Below are 19,023 nucleotides of genomic sequence, written 5' to 3'. Positions count from 1 at the left end.
ACACATTTTAAAAAATGAGTACTTAGATAAGTAAGACTCAACTGCCAATAAATATCTTACCAGCAGTTTCAAATACTTGTCTATCTGCATTTTTTCTGCAAAGAATAAAATTGGTTCCAATTATGCCAATCAGAAAGGGACCTAGAACAATTCCAATATGTGGGGGTTGATATTTTTTACTTTCATCTTTGGTTCAGTTTAGTTATGTTTTTCCATTTTTGCAAAATTTGCATTTTTCTGTCCTTAAAAAATGCCTTGAGATGCACCCATTCTTATGCTTATAAAGCACAACTAAATTAGAATTGGTAATAATGACAAATACATTTGTTTAAGCCCCATCTCAGTTATTTCTTTGATAAAATCTTTATTTCATCGAGTTAAACACCTTTTATTTTTTGTTCCTTTCATGCTGAAACCTTTACTTTTCTGGCCCTTTTCTACCACCTTAATGTTATTGACAGCACACCCCATGATCAATGTGAATGGGCTTCATGAGCATCTTAAAGCAAAATGAATGAAAATATATGAAAGACATTTATTGCTGACATCATGCTTTATGGCTGGAAAAAAATCCAGGTAGCCTTTGTGGGGGGCTTTTTAAACCGTTTTTTAACGTTAAAACCAAACATTTCAAGCACTTAATGATACAAAATTGAAGCCATATTACAAAATTGCCTTATTAAGGAAAACAAACACAAAATCAATCTGAGATGGTCATTCCACATTTTTAAAAAAGTTAAATAAAACGTTCAGTTGTTTATTTTTGGCACCAAAGTACTCTATTTGAAAACCTTATTCTGCGAGTTCAATGTAATCCTTATATCCCGTGGATTAGTTAAGAGTCTCTAGACAGTGACGTAGCTATATAAAAATGAGTGCACCTCTGCATTTCCACCACAATTATTCACCTAACTTCAGTGCTTTCAATACCAAGCTTAGGTAGGCAATCCACTGCTGTTTATTTAAGACTATATATCTTTTCATTTAACCATTTTTGCATTGCCGCTATTTTACAGAGATTCCTAATTATCTTGCCATTCTATGACATTCCACAATATAAAGAAAAATATTCAAAGGTTAAAATTAAAAGTGCTTTTTACGAATGCACTGAGCATTAAAACCAAGATTAAGTGTATTAGTGGCAAAAATACAGATAGATGGGTTTGATTTAATAGCCCTACAAAATCATTGTACATGGTGACTCACGTTGGGATCTAAATATACAAGGTATTTGACGTTTCAAGAAGTCAGATAAAACAGAAAAGGAGGGTGGTAACCATAATTAGAAAAGATTAACATAAAGACAGAGATAAGGAACAACATCAAAATGTAGTGTCAGAGTTAGACAAAAGTCAGAAAACAATGGTGGGATGCTTATTAGTAACTTTACTTTAGTTCAGTAGCTTTACTTTAGGCACAGTATTATCAAAAATTAAGAGGAACTTTTAACAAAGGTTCTATAATAATCATGGTGATCTGGAAAAATCAAATTTGCAAATCAATTTACAGTATCAAATCATTGCATCCATTTGGCATAATCTCCTAGTGCAGGATACCATGGAACTAGCTGGGTAACAGGGCATTTTAGATCTTCCCTTGTTCGATGAGACAAAGTTAATTAGTGATTAATTATGGTAAGGGCTTCTCCAAGCGAGAACAGTCATACTTTTATACTGAATTTTGGGAGTCATGCACCTACAGTTGAAACTGTAGTCTTAAAGCTAATTCCAAATATCAAATAAATACAATAAGGGTTGAGAGAGCTAAAGTAAATTAAGATACAGAATTAAAATGCAATGGTAAAGATTCAAATGAATGCTTTGTAAGTGTTTATAAATATACATTCCATTTGTAAATATGAATATCATGAGGAAGGGGATGCATTTGTGGCTACCTAACAGAAATATGCATCAGCCATTATCTTGTTAAATGGTCGAGCAGGGTTGAAGGTCTGTTTGGCATATTTCTAATCCTAATATTATGTTTTTTCAGCTCTCTGATGTCTCTTTTTCATTATTCTTTAGAACCATTTTCACTGTATTTTTTTTCTCTTTTCATGCTCTCACTGCCTTTCCTGTGCACACTTTTGTACTGACATCCACCTTTTCTTGTACTTCAGTGATGATCTGATTCATTACCTCAACATTTTTCCAGTATTTTCCTAGTTTTCATTGCAATTTCATTGCTTCTACTCCCACTTAGTTTTGGTATATATATATATATCTATATATATATATAATCTCACGTTCCATAAGGATAAAGCAAAATAAATAAATAAAGGGGGAGAATGTGAAGACTAAAAAGAATGAGATAATTGGGGATCCTGCAATTATAGTGGGGTATTTACAGTAGGTGTGGAATTTTTTTAAATGTTCTACGAATAATAGTTTCTTAAACCCTGTCATTTGTCACAAGATGTACTCTCCGTTCAGTTAAATGATTATTCACCTCCAATTACTTTGACTGGCTTTCCCATGATTATAGTATTTTAATATTGGGAAGAAATAAGGTGGCCAGATTGAAAGTATTGTAACTTAATGATAGATTGTTACTACATTACACCCAATCATTTAAAACTGTAGTCAACAGTCCACATAAATCACTCCAATGTGGAGGCATCATAATGTGCAACTTAATTGTATATTTAAAGTTGTCATCTGAAATTGAGGCCCAGTTTTATATTCTCATCACAACTGGACATTAAGACTTAAAAAAAACACCATTATACCTTTCCACTAGATAATCATTGACCAATTTTCAATGTTTTTTTCAAAAAGGGAAAGGTTATCCATTTCCTATTTATCCATTTCCTATTTTCCCTCTTATTTCTAGATTTGGCAAACAAATACACCTCCCATTATTTTCTTAAAATTCAATCACTGAACAAGTTTAACATAGCAATATACCATAAAGCAGAATAAAACTACCACTGTAATAGGTATCATGCCAAAGTGCAAATATATATTTTAATTTAGCTGCAATACTCATTATCAGTGCTACCACAGTCACATGCAATCCAACTATTTGTGCTACAAAAGCCAAACGTTTTCCATTCCAGATTTACACTTAAAAATATATAATATTTTCTCTTTGCCTTTTATCAAAGATTCAGCTCTTTATTTGTAACAAAATTCAACAACAAATGTCTGCTCTTGGCTTTTAGTGTAATTGGCAACTTTGAAAATCACTGACAGATGGAGGAAGTTTTCAAAGACACGCTAATAAACCAAAGCTGTTAGAACTTCAAAAAATCCCTGCAGCTAACATTTTATATCTCAAGTTAAACTATTTAGCTGAGGAAAAATATTAGGTAAATTATGCAATTCCTAACCAGTTACATCAATGTACCGTAATAATTGTAGGCTTTTTACATTCTTTGTAAAACGCACATATGGTTTAATCACATTGAAAACATAACCACATAGCCAAATAAATACTGCAGCAAGTTATATGGAATTGCAGATTAGAGTGAAAAACAAAGTCAGTTACATCACGGTTAGCACAATTAATTATTGCGAATAAATATGTGGTCACGTGAAACATTTCGAGCGGGGGGGGGGGACTTTACAGAAGCCTGAGAAAGCCTATCCCTGTGAGGCTACTGGAGGGGGGGGGGGGGGGGGGTGGTGGTGAGGGGCAACTTCTAGCTGCTCAGTCCCCACGAAAACCATCAAAGCGCCTCTGGGCGAAATAAAATGCGCAAGGAGGCAGGCACAATTGAATTAAAAAATATTAGGAATTCATCTTGAGATTAGTATGCTCAAATATTGTCGATATATAAATATTGTCGATATGCAAAATGCATGTAAAAATGTACGTGGTAACAGAAATCGAAGGCCACAATGCATGTACTGATTACAACTTCAGTCATGTGATCTTTTGTTAAAGCCAGATTGATAGCGCTGTTGCATTGCCGAATACACAACAGCATAGTCGGCAATCAGAAATAAACACATAAAATGCGGAAATATTCAGCAGGTCAGGAAACATCTGTGGTCAGAGTTGATCGATGATCTTTCATCATTCTGAAAGAAAACAATTTAGGGTGTGACGGTTGTTCTGTTGTGGGCTGGATTCACCTGCTGGGAGGACACGATACCGTAATGGACTTCCCATAGGAAACTGGGTAGTCTTTGTACTGGGATGAAATCGCAGGAGATACTTTACCGAAAGGATCGGTGGAGAAAAATGCATTGGGCTGCATTTACAGGGGTGGGGAGTAGATCCGTTGACAGAGCAAATTTACTTCATGGCACCGATTCTTCCTTTACCTCGTGATGGAAATACTGTACTCTCGTCAATAGCAGATTCTTACATCTCTAAACAAAATAGCGCGTTGACTTTCAGGTTTGTGTTTTAACATTTTGGTCCGACATCTCCTGGAATCCGATTATCGTGTCTGCTTTCTCAAGACTGTACCGAAAAATGACGCTACTTCATTCTTTTTTTTAAACAGGCTTTTCATGTTATGTCTAAGCGCGTTCAAGAATGATAGACTGGTGCAGCAGGAAGGCAAAATAAAATTTCCTTTGTCAGTCAGACTGCCAGAACTTTACATCGCATTTTTTTTCCTGTGGACGCTCTTATTTTTTTTGTTTCTATAGAGTCGGTAATTAAACAACGAGCTTCTCAGTTTTCGGCGGCGCTGCAGGGGAACTCCTCCCTGTAGTATGCTCCAATTACTGGCAGTGACTGCAGTCGATGAGGGATTATCCCTTCGCTGAGCTACGGCAAACTCCACGCCATAATCTTCAATTAGTTCAATTCATGGCAGCACACTCCCAGGGCAGCCGCTACCTTTCCCACGATTCACACAGACAGCCTTTATGTCGCACCCATCACTGCACAGATGGTCTTGGTCCTGCTGTCAGAAAGTTCATTGCATTCGTACCCGTCACTTTCACCCACCCCCTCGAATAATGACCCACCTAAAAGCTGACAGCAAATGTCGAGAAGACTTCATTAGTGTTTTACAGTATCTGTTTGTTCTTGTTGTAAAAGAAGCAACAAGACAGTGCGTTCACTGTGACCGCAAACAGGTGGAGTGAACAAGGATCCTGCAAAGGAGTATTATGCAAATGCGATTATTTGCATCTCAATAATGTCAGCGTAGTACAGTTACCGAGGTTCCTGACAGGAGTACATTTGTTGGAAGTATTAGTTCGGCAAGCTTCTGCCAAGGATTTGTGAAAAAAATTAAAATACGTTTGTTAGAAAGGGCAGCGAAGAATGGGTAACAAATTCATTATTTATGTTGACATTCATATTTAGAGTATTCCAAATGCTTTTTCACAAAAAATATTATTTTTGTATTCGTGCTTCTTAACAAAGTAGCAGATTGGGAAATGCAAAATCTCCATGGTTTAAAGCTTAGTCAGGTTTAAAACGAAACTTGAAATTCCCAAATTTTCCCCTCTTTCTTCACATATGCAACTGTCCATATCTGTTTCAATTTGTTTCATGTTTGTCTTCTGTACCCAGTAGTCTTTAAAAAAATGTATTGTTACTTTAACTCTGGTCTACATCCTGTCACATACATTCTCTCTGTCCTTTCCATCCACCCTGTCTGCAACTCAAACTGGCCATGTTTCCACTTCCAATTTCCAATTCTAATGAAGAGTCTTTGACCAGAAACACCGGTTCAATTTCTCTTCCCACTGAAAACCACTTTACCAATATTTAGCAGGAAGAAGTTTTCCATTCATCCAATGTTGGATGACAGGCAAGTAGTGAAAATTGGTGTGGTTGAAGTAAGTGGCCGTAATGAGATAGAATTATATTTATTCAGGATATAACGAGAAAAATGCAATATTTTCAAATAATGGTCCGAGGGACAGAACACTGAGGAGAAATAGGAAAGGGTAAGTACAGATCTCAAGGAATGAGGGGATCCATGTATAAATAGAAGAAAATGCCATTGCAGATTACATATGATAGACACAAAAAACTGGAGTAACTCAGCAGGTCAGACAGCATCTCTGGAGAAATCCCCTGCATGCCCCCTCTTTCAATCTCTTCCCCACCCAAGTCGTACCAGCTTCAAAGTCGCCTTGTTGAGTCTCATTATTTGTAACTCGTTTTCACCTAGCCCACAGCTAATAATGGCCTGTTTCCTTTATCAACATTACTGTTTTGCATATCTTTCATTCATTTGTTCTGTACCTCTCAAAATCACCATCTCTATCTCTCATTTACCTTTCCCCTGACTCTCAGTCTGAAGAAGGGTCTCGACCCGAAAAGTCACCGATTCCTTATCACAATAGGCAATAGACAATAGGTGCAGGAGTAGGCCATTCAGCCCTTCGAGCCAGCATCGCCATTCAATGTGATCATGGCTGATCATTCTCAATCAGTACCCCATTCCTGCCTTCTCCCCATACCCCCTGACTCCGCTATCCTTAAGAGCTCTATCTAGTTCTCTCTTGAATGCATTCAGAGAATTGGCCTCCACTGCCTTCTGAGGCAGAGAATTCCAGAGATGCTGTCTGACTCCAGCTTTTTCTGTCTTCGGTTTAAACCAGCATCTGCAGTTCCGTCCTACTGATTACGTATGATTGCAGCTAAATTGGATGTCATTTGTGATTTGGATAAGAGCTGCATCAATCCAATGGGAAGGTCAGAAACATAAATGGAGAAATCCAAACAAGCAATTCCAGGAAAAATGCGCAAAATTTGGGGTGGATATTGTACTTTCAAGGATTGGAAGAGTAAAAGGGAGATGGAGCAGTAGATTGCAGGGTTGGAGTGGGACAATACCCAAGGCCTGAGAATTGTTGACATGATCAGTTATTGTCCTCAATCATAAAGTCATAGAGTTATACACTACTGAAACTGGCCCTTCGGCCCAATTTCTCCAACCCTATCAAAATGACAAACCAAGTTAATCCCACTTGCCTGTGTGGGCCATATCCCTCCAAACCTTTCCTATCCATGTACCTGCCCAAGTCCTTTAAATGTCACAATTGTACCTACCTCTCCCACTTTCTCTGACTGCTTATTCCATGCATACACCCACCCTCTGTCTGAAAAGGTTGGCCCTCAGGTTCAGATTGAATCTTTCCCTTCTCACCTTAAAACCATGCCCTCTAGTTTTAGACTCCCCTACCCTGCAAAAATGACTGTAGCCATTCATCTTTTCAATGACCCTCATAATTTTATATTCCTCTCTAAGGTCACCCCTCAGCCTCCTATGCTCCTGGGAAAAGAGGTAATGTTCAAAAAGGCAAAGTTTACAATTTCACATTTTCTTACATTATACTACATTTGCTAGATCTTTGTCCACTCATTTATCCTGTCTATATCCTCTTCTAGTGTCCTTATATCTTCCTCGCAACTTAATTTCTTATTGATTTTTGTATAAATGTACATGTATATAAATTGTGATAAGTTGAGGCCCCAGCACCGATCATTTTAGCATACTAGTTATTAATTCTTGCCAACCAGAAAAAGACTTATTCATGCCTATTCGGTATTTTTTTGTTATCTAGCCACAGTGCTATCTTTTGCTCACTATATTTTCCCTTTATGCAATAATCTTTGATGAGGCATCTTATTAAATTTATTGTGGAAATCTAAGTAGAGTAAATCCACTAGTTCACCTTTGTCCACTGCACAGGTTGCTTCCTCAAAGGGTTTGATACATGTTTCTTCTTAATACGTTGTGTTGAGGGTCTAATTAGACTCACTTGCAACATTCACATGCCATGGTTGCTAAAAGAAGCACTTTGCTCCAAGAGCTGTCATGGCATGAGGTTACACATAGAATGTAGAAAACCCCTATGTTCAAAAAAAAATAACATGTTCATCAATTTATGGAAATCCTTGACATGTGACTGATTAGGATAGAGAAGGAGAGCATGGGATGACACTGAGAATCTCAAGTCTCTTTGCTAGGAGCACGTGGAAACACAGCAAAACTGGCAAGTATTGCATCGCCTTCCAAATGATCCACCAATATCGTCAAGCATCTCCTTCCCCATCTGTGGATCCTACAATGGTCTTATCAGCTACTATGGAACCCAATGAAATGAAGAGGAAACAAGTTACCCCCAATTCCAAGGGAATACTTTTTTTTAAACTACCATGGTCTGAATTCTACACATTCCTCCTTTTCATTTCCCAGAACCTATCTACCTTCTATATATCGTGATGTGTGTCAGGGTTAGGCACTCATCCAGCTGCCTTTCAGCAAATATGCACTCTCTATCCCATCTGGGAATTTATTAAACAGAAAAAAATGTCTCCCGTTGAGCATAAACATCTCCCGACAGGAACACTATTTATCTTTTTAAATAAACTATATTTATGTGATGTGGTCCAATGTAACCAATCAAATGTTCTATCCACAATGTGTAAATCTAAACATGCAATTATTTCAAATATCAAAAACAATCTTTTTAAATCTGGAGTAATGGCTCCTTTTCTGAGAAAGTTTATTGTGGCTAAAGGCCTTTAGACTAATGGCTGTTCACAGACATCACACACAAAACCACCTGGCCACAATTGCCTCAGTAACTCCCACTTGCGCACAAAGCCAGATTCATGCTGTCTTTCTCATCAATTCACACCTGATCTATTACTGTGTTCACCCTACTGTCTTTCCCTTCCTTCCTCCTCCACCAGGTCCCAATAGCATTGTCCTTTCTGTCAGATTGCTCCTTTCTTCCCCAATCCAGTGAAGCCTTTTGCCTTTCTCTTACTCCATGTTCTCAATTTCCTCACTGCATCAAGCCCCAATCTCTCACTGTTCTCTCCCCTCATTTTGACAACATTTCCTTCTTCATTCTATTAATCCTCACTCTCAATTATCACTCATCCTCATCAAGTTCTAAATTCCAACCTCCTTATTCTCAGAGACCATTGAGGTCGCCTGATTGAGGCATTCTGCTGCCAATTTTTCTGCCTGAGAGCTAGGCAGTCCTCAATTTAACTGGCTACTGACAGGAAACAAAAACACAGAAATACTGCAACTAAACCAAGAGCCACCTACATGTTAATGACATTGCACTAAGTTTCCCTGCACACTCTCATATAAATATTTGAATTATTATTGGACGAGTTCGGCCAAGGAAGATGTATCTGTGCTGTATGACTCTATTCTAAACGGATGTTGTCAAGGCTATACACAAGGAAAATAATTTTTGTTTTATATTTAATTGTCGCACCGCTGTAATTTTTCTGCAATATCCGTGGGACACCAATTACAACTTTAATTCATGTATTGTAACATTTGATTATTTTCACCATCTACCAGCCTTCAACATGCCTCTCTGATTTGAGGTACATTATGTTGGTATAAACTCTGCCTACTTGCTTTGCATTATTTACTTATATCAGATTACATGCATATTTGTTCTTACACAAGATCAATCAGTAATGACACATGGGTTGAAAAAAGTTGGCTGCCAGTGTCTCACTATTACAGCTTTGCATGAATCTGCAGAGGATGGTGGACATAAATATAAAGAAAGGTTTATAGCCAAAGAAATAAATCTGGGAAGATGAAATCAATGCATGAAAATATGCTCTGCCAAGTATTCTTAGCTTATACTATTTGCTAACAGAACACAGTGATAAGTTTGTAATTGGTTTCAACACATTAAGCCTGCTAAATTGTAGTGCTTTGTTTTACCCTATATGTGTGCAAATTATTCGGTGTAAAATAATTATCATGAATACTGAGCATGAGAGAAAATAAACAGTATTATGTGAAACACAAAACTGGCTTCATTCCAATAAATAAAGGATTGGTAACCTCAGTGAACTTCACTATTGGAGGTTACAGCTGGAAATATTCTTTCCATTCTCAATAAAAGTAAAGGTCATTATGTGTAATAGACTATTATGCAAAAAAACATTCAGTTAGCAGTGAACAAACACATCTTGAACAACATCCGATAAAGTCAGTTAAATTTTATAATTGAAGGTATGCTGAGACATTTGATTAAATATCAAAATGATTCTAAAGGCACAATTGATAAAGCTGTTACACACCACACACTCAATGGTTTGCTGAAATATTTTCATACAGTGCTGACAGACTCAAAGAAAGTACAGTTTGTAAATGTGAATGCATCAACTTCACACTAGAAAAAGTGCAAAGGAGGACATTTTCCTAGGATAGTAATCAGAATAAGTTATTATGCAGAACAATGCATACCAACTGCTGAATCCTATGGTTAATCAGATTCTTCCTTTGTCATCATTTTGGGTTTTCTACAATTCTACCATTTTGCTTAAATATCAAATGGCTATTCAAGTACAGAATAGGATTGGACAGATCAACAATTTTATTAGGACGTCATATAAGAATTCTCACAACTGCAGTGAACAGGAACAAGTCGGATTGGTAATATGATTGATATTTATTTTCTAAATCCAAAGGCGCTAAGGACAATTGAAATAACCCTTTGTTGGAATAGACCAATCGATGGAACCCAAGAGCTTCCCGGTCTTTATGTTTTTATTGGCCTTAGTATTTCCAGCTGAAAGCATAACCAGATGACCATTTGCAAAGCTCTACACACTTCTTGCTGCCAATTGCAAATCTCCATTCTAAAACTGTGAAGTCATACAATTCTTTAACCTGAGTTGGGATATTTTAGCTGCCTTGCAGAATCAATTTTTTAAATTTTGCAATGAATAATTCAATAGCAGCTCCAGGTTAACACCTAAATATATATTTATTTCAGGATGCTTGCCATTTTACATGTCCCTATTGAAACAATATTAATATTTAAACACAGATAATAACATGAAGCTGCAAAGTCCTCATTGTACAATGTTGGATCGGTAAGGTTCTATTAAAAATTACTTTAGCATGTAGAAAAGAAACTAAATGAACAATTTCCTTTGCAGTTTGAATTAACTCATTCAATGTACTGAAAATCCATTGGTGGGCAAAAATATAACTTTTCCTATAAACAAATAAGAGATTTCTTAGAAAAAGTTATAACAAAGCTGGCACTGTATTTTGCAGACAGTATGTCAACAACCTAGCTTCTTAAGGATTTTAAGAAAAAGATCTCCATTGTGTGTTGAAGTATAATTGCCTTTGGCATGCTGGTTTGGTACCTAGAACTCAGACACAATCGGTACAATTCCTTCACCTCCATCCCCATTCTCCCCATCCCCGGTCCCCAATCACCACAGATGTAAGTAACTTAGCAATAGTCGGGCTATATCATTGCATAGTACCAGTGTTGAGAAGTGGAGGCTGAATTAATTAATAACTGAAAAGCCATTTTATTCAAGGTATCCTTTTGCACAAATTTCATTCATTTAGATGTGCTTCTTGCTTAGTTAAAATGTTTGTCCATTTTGATGATTGGCGAATGTATTCTTCATTGTAATCAAAGCTAAAACTCAAGTTGGCCAATAGAGTCTTCACTGTTATCTCAGTTGCAATCTTCATAGCTACATTCAAATCCAGAATACAATATCATACTTTGAAGAATGGCTTGCAAAGGGACAGTAAATGATTATGCTAATTACAGCGATATCAAGCTTTTCTTTTCAAAGTTCGTTCAATAAATTAATGAAGTAAATTGCATCGTGCCTCATATGTTTTCTTCATTAAGTTATCTCCACTAACTGAACAATTGAGAGTGATTTTTTCTTTCTGTTGGATGTATTCTTGATAATGACAGATTTTTATTTAAGGGATGTGTGACCCTTGAGGTAGCTAATGGTTTATTTTAATTTTTGTGAGAAATAGTCAGTGTTTTTATGCTGTGAATAATTGGTTCATGCCAGGATTTTTGCAATTCTATGCCATTCCTTGCTTAATGCAGAAATTTTCATTTGTTCATCTACAAGGCATCTTCAGTCAATTGTCACAATTGAAGAACGGTTGAAAATTTACATCAGTCAGAACTTTCAAAACAGTTAGTCCATGCTAGCCAAGATGCCCCATTAGCCCATGCCAAGCCCATATCCCTCTAAAACCTTCCTGTCCATGTAACCATACTTCTAAATGCTATTGTAGTAACTGCCTCAATTACTTCCTCTAGCAGCTCATGTCATATACCACAGCCTTCAGGTACTAATAAATCTTTCCGCTTGCACATATCTATGCCCACTAGTTCTTGATTCCCCAATCCTGGGAAAAAGACTGTGCATTCACCCTATCTATTCCCCTCGTGATGTTATACACCTCAAAAACGTCACTCCTCAGGCTCCTGCACTCCAAGGAATAAAGTCCTAGCTTGCCCAACCTCTCTTATTATATCTGTCTCTCGAAACTTGGAGTCCTGGCAATATGCTCGTAAATCTTCCCTGCATTATCTCCAGCCCAATGGCATCTTTCCTATAGCACAACGACCAAAACTGAACACAATACTCCAGGTACGGGCTCAACAATGACTTGTATAGCTGTAACTCAACATCCTCCACTACATATTATCTGCAATACTCAATTCCCTGATTGATGAAGGCCAACATGTCAAAAGGTTTCTTCGCCACCCTATCTACCTATGGTGCCACTTGCACTTCTTTTTTATTTTCCTTATCACCTTCTGACTAATATACTATTAATTTGACAAATAATAAGATAGAAGGAAATTGAAAATCTCCAAATATTGGAAATCTGGAAAAAAATGCAGAAATGTTGGTAATAATTGGTAAAGTATTTCCTGTACCTGCTGGGTTAGGGTGTACCTGGCTATTATCTCCTTGCACAATGACACTGCACAGGGATACTCAAGATTTATTCTGCCCACTGTCCAGGCATGGTGCAGCTGCAATCCGGTCTAATTTCTAAAGCCCATCATAATTGCATTACCCTGAATATACTGTTATTAGATATATATATATATCAGTCTGAAGAAGGGTCTCGACCCGAAACGTCACCCATTCCTTTTCTCCTGAGATGCTGCCTGACCTGCTGAGTTACTCTAGCATTTTGTGAATAAATACCTTCGATTTGTACCAGCATCTGCAGTTATTTTCTTACACTATATATATATATATATATATATATGTGTGTGTGTGTGTGTGTGTGAATATAGTAATTTTGCTGTAACCAAACTATTATGAGACGAAAATAAGCAGTATTCATTAAATGCCCTTTTGCAAGCCATTCATCAAAATATGGCATTGCGGTCTGGATTTGAAAATACTGGAATATACTATGAATATACCCCTGCAACCAGGGATCCACAGCAAAACATCACTAATGTCCTGTTTGTGTGCCAGCTTGTTTCTGACAAATATAGTCTGAAGAAGGGTTTCGACCCGAAATGTCACCCATTCCTTCTCTCCAGAGATGCTGCCTGACTTGCTGAGTTACTCCAGCATTTTGTGTCTACCTTCGATTTAAACCAGTATCTGCAGTTTATTTTCCTACATTTCTTACAAATATAAACATTTATTCAGAAAAAATAAGCAAGAAATACAGGAGTGCCTGGCATTCTTTATATTCATAGTTTCGTCCAGTCTATATATTCATGCAGTTATGATGTCCATATCTTTGCAGTGTCATCAAGTTAATACATTCTATGTAAAAAGCTCCAATGCTACTCATGCGACCTCTTTGAAACAATGCATTCTTTAAAGCTCAAGAGGACGTGACACAGGACCCGCCCCTCAGTATCTAGTGGTGGTGGGATCTTGGATTGCAATCCTTCCCCACAAAATCTTTGCTTTGGCTGCACCAGGTTTTAGTATGTCCCTGAGCGTGTTCTCCTGCAACCTTGAATGTGTCAGGTGGCAGCAATCCTTTGCGGACAAATTGTATTTGAAGATCGACAGGTTTTGGGCAGACTAAACTGCATCTTTCCTTGAGTTAATTATCTTTCAGCAGCACTTGATGTTTCTCTCAGTATGCTTCTCTCAGCCTGTAGACCAGAGTGTCCTCAATAACACAGCTTGTTTCTGACTTCCACAACTCAACACTGAATCCAAGGGCCGGCCCAAACATTGTAAGACAAGTGTCATTTTCACTTTGGTCCTTCAATCAGGCCCTTTAGCTTCACCCCAAAAAGTAGAACAGCACAGGGGCAGGCACTTTGACACACTGTCTGTGCCGAACATAATTACAAGTTAAACTAATCTCCACTGCCTGAATGTGATCCATATATCTCCATTCCCTACATATTCATGTGCCTATCTAAAAGCCTCTTAAATACCACTATTATATCTGCTCCCACCACCAGCATGTTCCAGGCACCCACTGCTTTGTGTGCAAAAAAAAATACTCTGCACATCTCCTTTCAACTTTACCCTTTGATCTTAAAGCTATGCTCACTTGATATTTCCACCCTGCAAAAAAAATCTGGAAAGTTGGCTAAAATAATCCTGCCCCGTTCATTTGAATCGAATCACTGAACTTTGAAAGTAATTTGTTTAACGTTTAAGTTTATTTTTATTTATTCTTATGCTTTAATGTTTAACGTCTTTAGCTATTTACATGGAAATTGTATATTTTTTAACCTGTTCATTTCTCATTTCAATCTATTTGAAATGTTTTGAAATGTTTCTGAATGGGTATTTTTTAATCTTTAAATTATTAAAAGAGATGTTGTGGAAGGCAGATACAATTGCACCATTTAACAGGCTATTAGATAGACGCATGGATATGCAGGGAATGGAGGGATATGAATCACATTCAGGCAGAGGAGATTAGGTTAACTTGGCATCTTGTACGGCATGATCAATGTGGGCCAAAGGGCCAGTTCCTGTGCTGCTATGTTCGATAAGAGTATTGCAGGTACCAATTCTCCCACTTCCTCTATGTTGAAATCAAGGTTGTCACAAAGTCTCTGATACTGGACTCATTCCTTACAACGATCCACAGACCATGGTATATCCACCTTTCCAATTGAAATTTTTAAGTTTTTATAATCTGAAACTTGGTATCATTATCACCAGATAAATTATAGGTTTTATTTTCATTCTTCGATTTTTGAGGGTACTGTAAATTAGGAACTTTGTCTCTTCATTTTGGATTCTCAATTTTTTTTAAATACCCGCCTTATGTCTGCCTGAAGATATTTTGAAGAGTCTATTTTGAAGATAGCTACAACATACACCAGTAAGTGTTTAATAACCACAGAACTACCTCCCTTTGTAACCTCACTGCGATAAAAATGGTGACCCACAGTCTTCCAAGATTATGTGGCTAACCACTAAAGAGTTTAACCGAGGTACACAGTTCACTGTTCAGAATTTTATCACTCATCAGCAACATGTGCTATAAAAGTGAATGTGCTGTAAAAGTGAATTGTGTGACTTAATCAATGGACTTAAAGAATTTTTTAAACGTCAGTTTGCCTTTTCATCTCTGGCCTTTGTCCAACCGTCTGTAAAATCAAAACCCCCATCATCTGTATCCATCGATCACTTACCAGGCTTTGTCCCGCCCCATCCCCATTTCATTTTTTTCCCCCCTACTATAATCAGTCTGAAGAAGAGTTCTGACTCCAAACGTCGCCTATCCATGTTAGAGTCACATAGAGTCATACAGCATGGAAACAGGTCCTTCGGCCCAATTTGCCCACACCGGCCAACATGTCCCAGCTACACTAGTCCCATCTGCCTGCGTTTGGCCCATACCTGTCCTATCCATGTACTTTCTAAATGTTTCTTAAACGTTGGGATAGTTCCTGCCTCAACTAACTCCTCTGACAGCTCGTTCCACACACCCACCACCCTCTGTGAGAAAATATTACCCCTCAGAATCCTATTAAATCTTTTCCCCTTCACCTTAAACCTATGACCTCTGACCCTCGATTCCCCTACGCTGGCAAGAGACTGTGCATCTACTCGATCTATTCCTCTCATGATTTTATACACTCTAAGATCACTCCTCATCCTCCTGCACTCCAAGGAATTGAGTGCCAGCCTACTCAAACTCTCCCTATAGATCAGACCCTCAAGTTCTGGCAACATCCTCGTAAATCTTCTCTGTACCCTTTCAAGCTTGACAACATATTTTCTACAACATAGTGCCCAGAACTGAACACAATACTCGTTTTGCGACCTGGACGATGACACATTGGCCTGGCTCGCCTCAACGGAGCTGCAGAAGAAGAACACAATACTCGAAATGGGGCCTCACCAATGTCTTATTTAACTGCAACATGACCTCCCAACTTCTATACGGTGGTGGCTCGAGGGGCCTACTCCTGCACCTATTTTCAGTTTCTATGACTCCTCCTACACGAGGCAGAGAATCTAAAAGCGGTTCTCAGCTCTACCGATTCACACAATATTGAGTCTCATGTATTTTACCTCCAGGCTGGTTATGAATAGAGGAATCTTGCCATTAGCTGATGGTTATTACAGTTCCCGCCCACTCTTTCTCCAGTGGACTTCAAATTGGACTAAATTATCTGTTCAGCATACTGGAAGATGCCACCATTGTGTGTATAGCAAACTTTCATTTATCTGGTATTCATGCATCAGAATTCTTGTGCAACCAACAAAAGGTCATTGTCATGAAAATAAGATCGAAAAGTAAATTTTCTAAAGTGTTAAAAAACTTTCTTAGTTTATTTACATGTATACATAACGGCAGTGCAGTCAGAGGTTGAAGAACAGTAACATCCTCTTTGAAGATCTGTCACTTCAAGTGATAAGTACATTCAATCATTTTATTTTTGCTGTATTTTACATTAATACCATTTAGCTCTAAAATATATAATTGCAGTCTAAAATATTATTTAAAAGGGGTGAGAAGATGACCAGTAATTTATATAACAGTTTTGGGAATGAATACTAGTGTGTGATGGTTTTTAGATTTTTTTTTAGATTTTTAGATTTAGAGATACAGCGCGGAAACAGGCCCTTCGGCCCACCAGGTCCGCGCCGCCCAGCAATCCCCGCACATTAACACTATCCTACGCCCACTAGGGACAATTTTTACATTTGCCCAGCCAATTAACCTACATACCAGTATGTCTTTGGAGTGTGGGAGGAAACCGAAGATCTCGGAGAAAACCTACGCAGGTCACGGGGAGAATGTACAAACTCCGTACAGACGGCGCCCGTAGTCAGGATCGAACCCGAGTCTCCGGCACTGCATTCGCTGTAAGGCAGCAACTCTACCGCTGCGCCACCGTTAATATTGTTAATATTTTTTGAGCAATTCTCATGCAAGTGGCAATTCTATTTCCCTGGGAATATAGGGCATTTCAGAAATACTAAATGTTTATTTTCACAACTTGCACAACAATAATCTTTTAAGATGGAGATTATGACTTATTGGATGCCATGCTACATGTAATATGTGCTTCTCGTAAATAGAGGAAAACCCTAGATCGATGGCAGTCATAAAACTATTCCTATCTTTGATAACTTTAGTGAAAGTAAAATTCCTAAATAATTTAGAGAGAGGGGAGAGAGAGAGAGAGAGAGGGGAGAGGGGAGAGGGGAGAGGGGAGAGGGGAGAGGGGAGAGGGGAGAGGGGAGAGGGGAGAGGGGAGAGGGGAGAGGGGAGAGGGAGAGGGAGAGGGAGAGGGGAGAGGGAGAGACCCACAGAGTGTGGCCCCTTTGCAGCAATTAATTTTCACATCCACTTCTTGCAACGTTGGTTATTTTTGCTAATCATTAATTATATATAGTAAAACAATCTCATTAGTTATTCATTGCTTTGTCTTAATTACAGCTCAGGTGTTTCACCTCTGCTTCATTAAGTCTACATCCAGGAGCCTATCAACAGTGCACTTTATAATCTGTATTCTAAAACTCTCGTATGTTTGTTCGTTTGTTCGTTCCTGAACTACAGCCAGAACGGTACACGATAGCACGACAATTTTAGGCCCACCTTCCTCAGAGTCATCCCTTTGGTGCTAATGGAAGAAGTTTCATTGAAATCGGTGTAATATTTTAAAAGTTATTCACATTTTAAAGTTTAAATCTATCTCCTAGGGAGCGGGGGGGGGGGGAGGGAGGGAGGGCGGGGGGGGGGGAGGGAGGGAGGGTGGGGGGGGAGGGAGGGAGGGGGGGAGGGAGGGAGGGTGGGGGGGGAGGGAGGGAGGGGGAGGAGGGAGGGAGGGGGAGGAGGGAGGGAGGGTGGGGGGGAGGGAGGGAGGGAGGGGGAGGATAAGGGGGATGGAGTGGGGTGAGGGGAGGGGGAGGGAAAGGGGGGAGGGAGGTGAGGGGGGGGTTGAGCGAGGGGAGGGGAGAGGGGGAGAGGAGGGAGGGAGGGAGGAGGGAAGGGAGGGAAGGGAGGGAAGGGAGGGAAGGGAGGGAAGGGAGGGAAGGGGAGAGGTTGCTGCACCAATGCAGGTTTGGACCCAACGGGTCCACTTGGTCTAGTAACATCTAAATGTTTCTTTTGACCTCCATTTGCATAACTAACATATCAAGTTTTATTCTCAAGTTCCTACATTCTGCTGTCACCTGTGTGTTGGGCATTGTCTGTTTGAAAAGCTTCAACTTCCCTCTCATTACTTCAGTAATCCTCTTACATAATTGCATGACATCATTGACATCTGCTGCATTACACTGCATTCTCCATATGTGATGCCACCTATATGTGATATTCACCAGCAGAGCACATAACAAACAGGAAAGTCTACTGGGGTACAAAAACAATAATTCCTAAATCCAGATAAGAAACACGCAGAATATGAAAGCTCAAGTAAAAGGAAACAAAGGAATCAGCAAAATAACTATTTTCTGTCAACAGTAATTTTATAATACACCAACAAAACAATCTTAACTGTTGTCCTACATGAAGATCTAGATATGTGACCCACCACTAATATGCTTACAGTAGAATCTATCAAAATGATAAAAAAATATACCTCATAAATATTATGATACACATAAATATTGCTAAAATATATAGAGTATTTTTACTGATGTTAGTAAACAGCCATTTACTAAGGCTGGCTGTGATTGAATTACAGGGAATATGATTTCAGGGCTTGTTGAGCTGATTATGAATTGAAGATAGGTTATGACTGTTGTCAATAAATAGCAAAGTGATCCTGAATGTATAATAAACTAACAATGATTTGGGGAATTACAGGTTTGTTGTGAATTACAGAACATGTCAAGATTACCTGGCAGTAAATA

At 38.5% G+C, this 19,023-nt stretch overlaps 1 long non-coding RNA gene across 1 annotated transcript in view; it reads right to left on the bottom strand.

Moving 5' to 3' along the window:
- LOC144603527 (uncharacterized) overlaps window positions 1-5,019 on the bottom strand; it is a 53,388-nt gene extending 48,369 nt beyond the window's left edge. The window contains exon 1 of the long non-coding RNA XR_013548633.1: window positions 4,272-5,019. This is a non-coding gene — a long non-coding RNA (uncharacterized LOC144603527). The remainder of the gene's footprint in view (window positions 1-4,271) is intronic.
- Window positions 5,020-19,023: the final 14,004 nt, after the last annotated feature.

This window comes from Rhinoraja longicauda, chromosome 20 (genome assembly GCF_053455715.1).
Source record: "Rhinoraja longicauda isolate Sanriku21f chromosome 20, sRhiLon1.1, whole genome shotgun sequence".
NCBI classification, from domain to species: Eukaryota; Metazoa; Chordata; class Chondrichthyes; order Rajiformes; family Arhynchobatidae; genus Rhinoraja; species Rhinoraja longicauda.
This window is presented reverse-complemented; position numbering and strand designations above follow the sequence as displayed.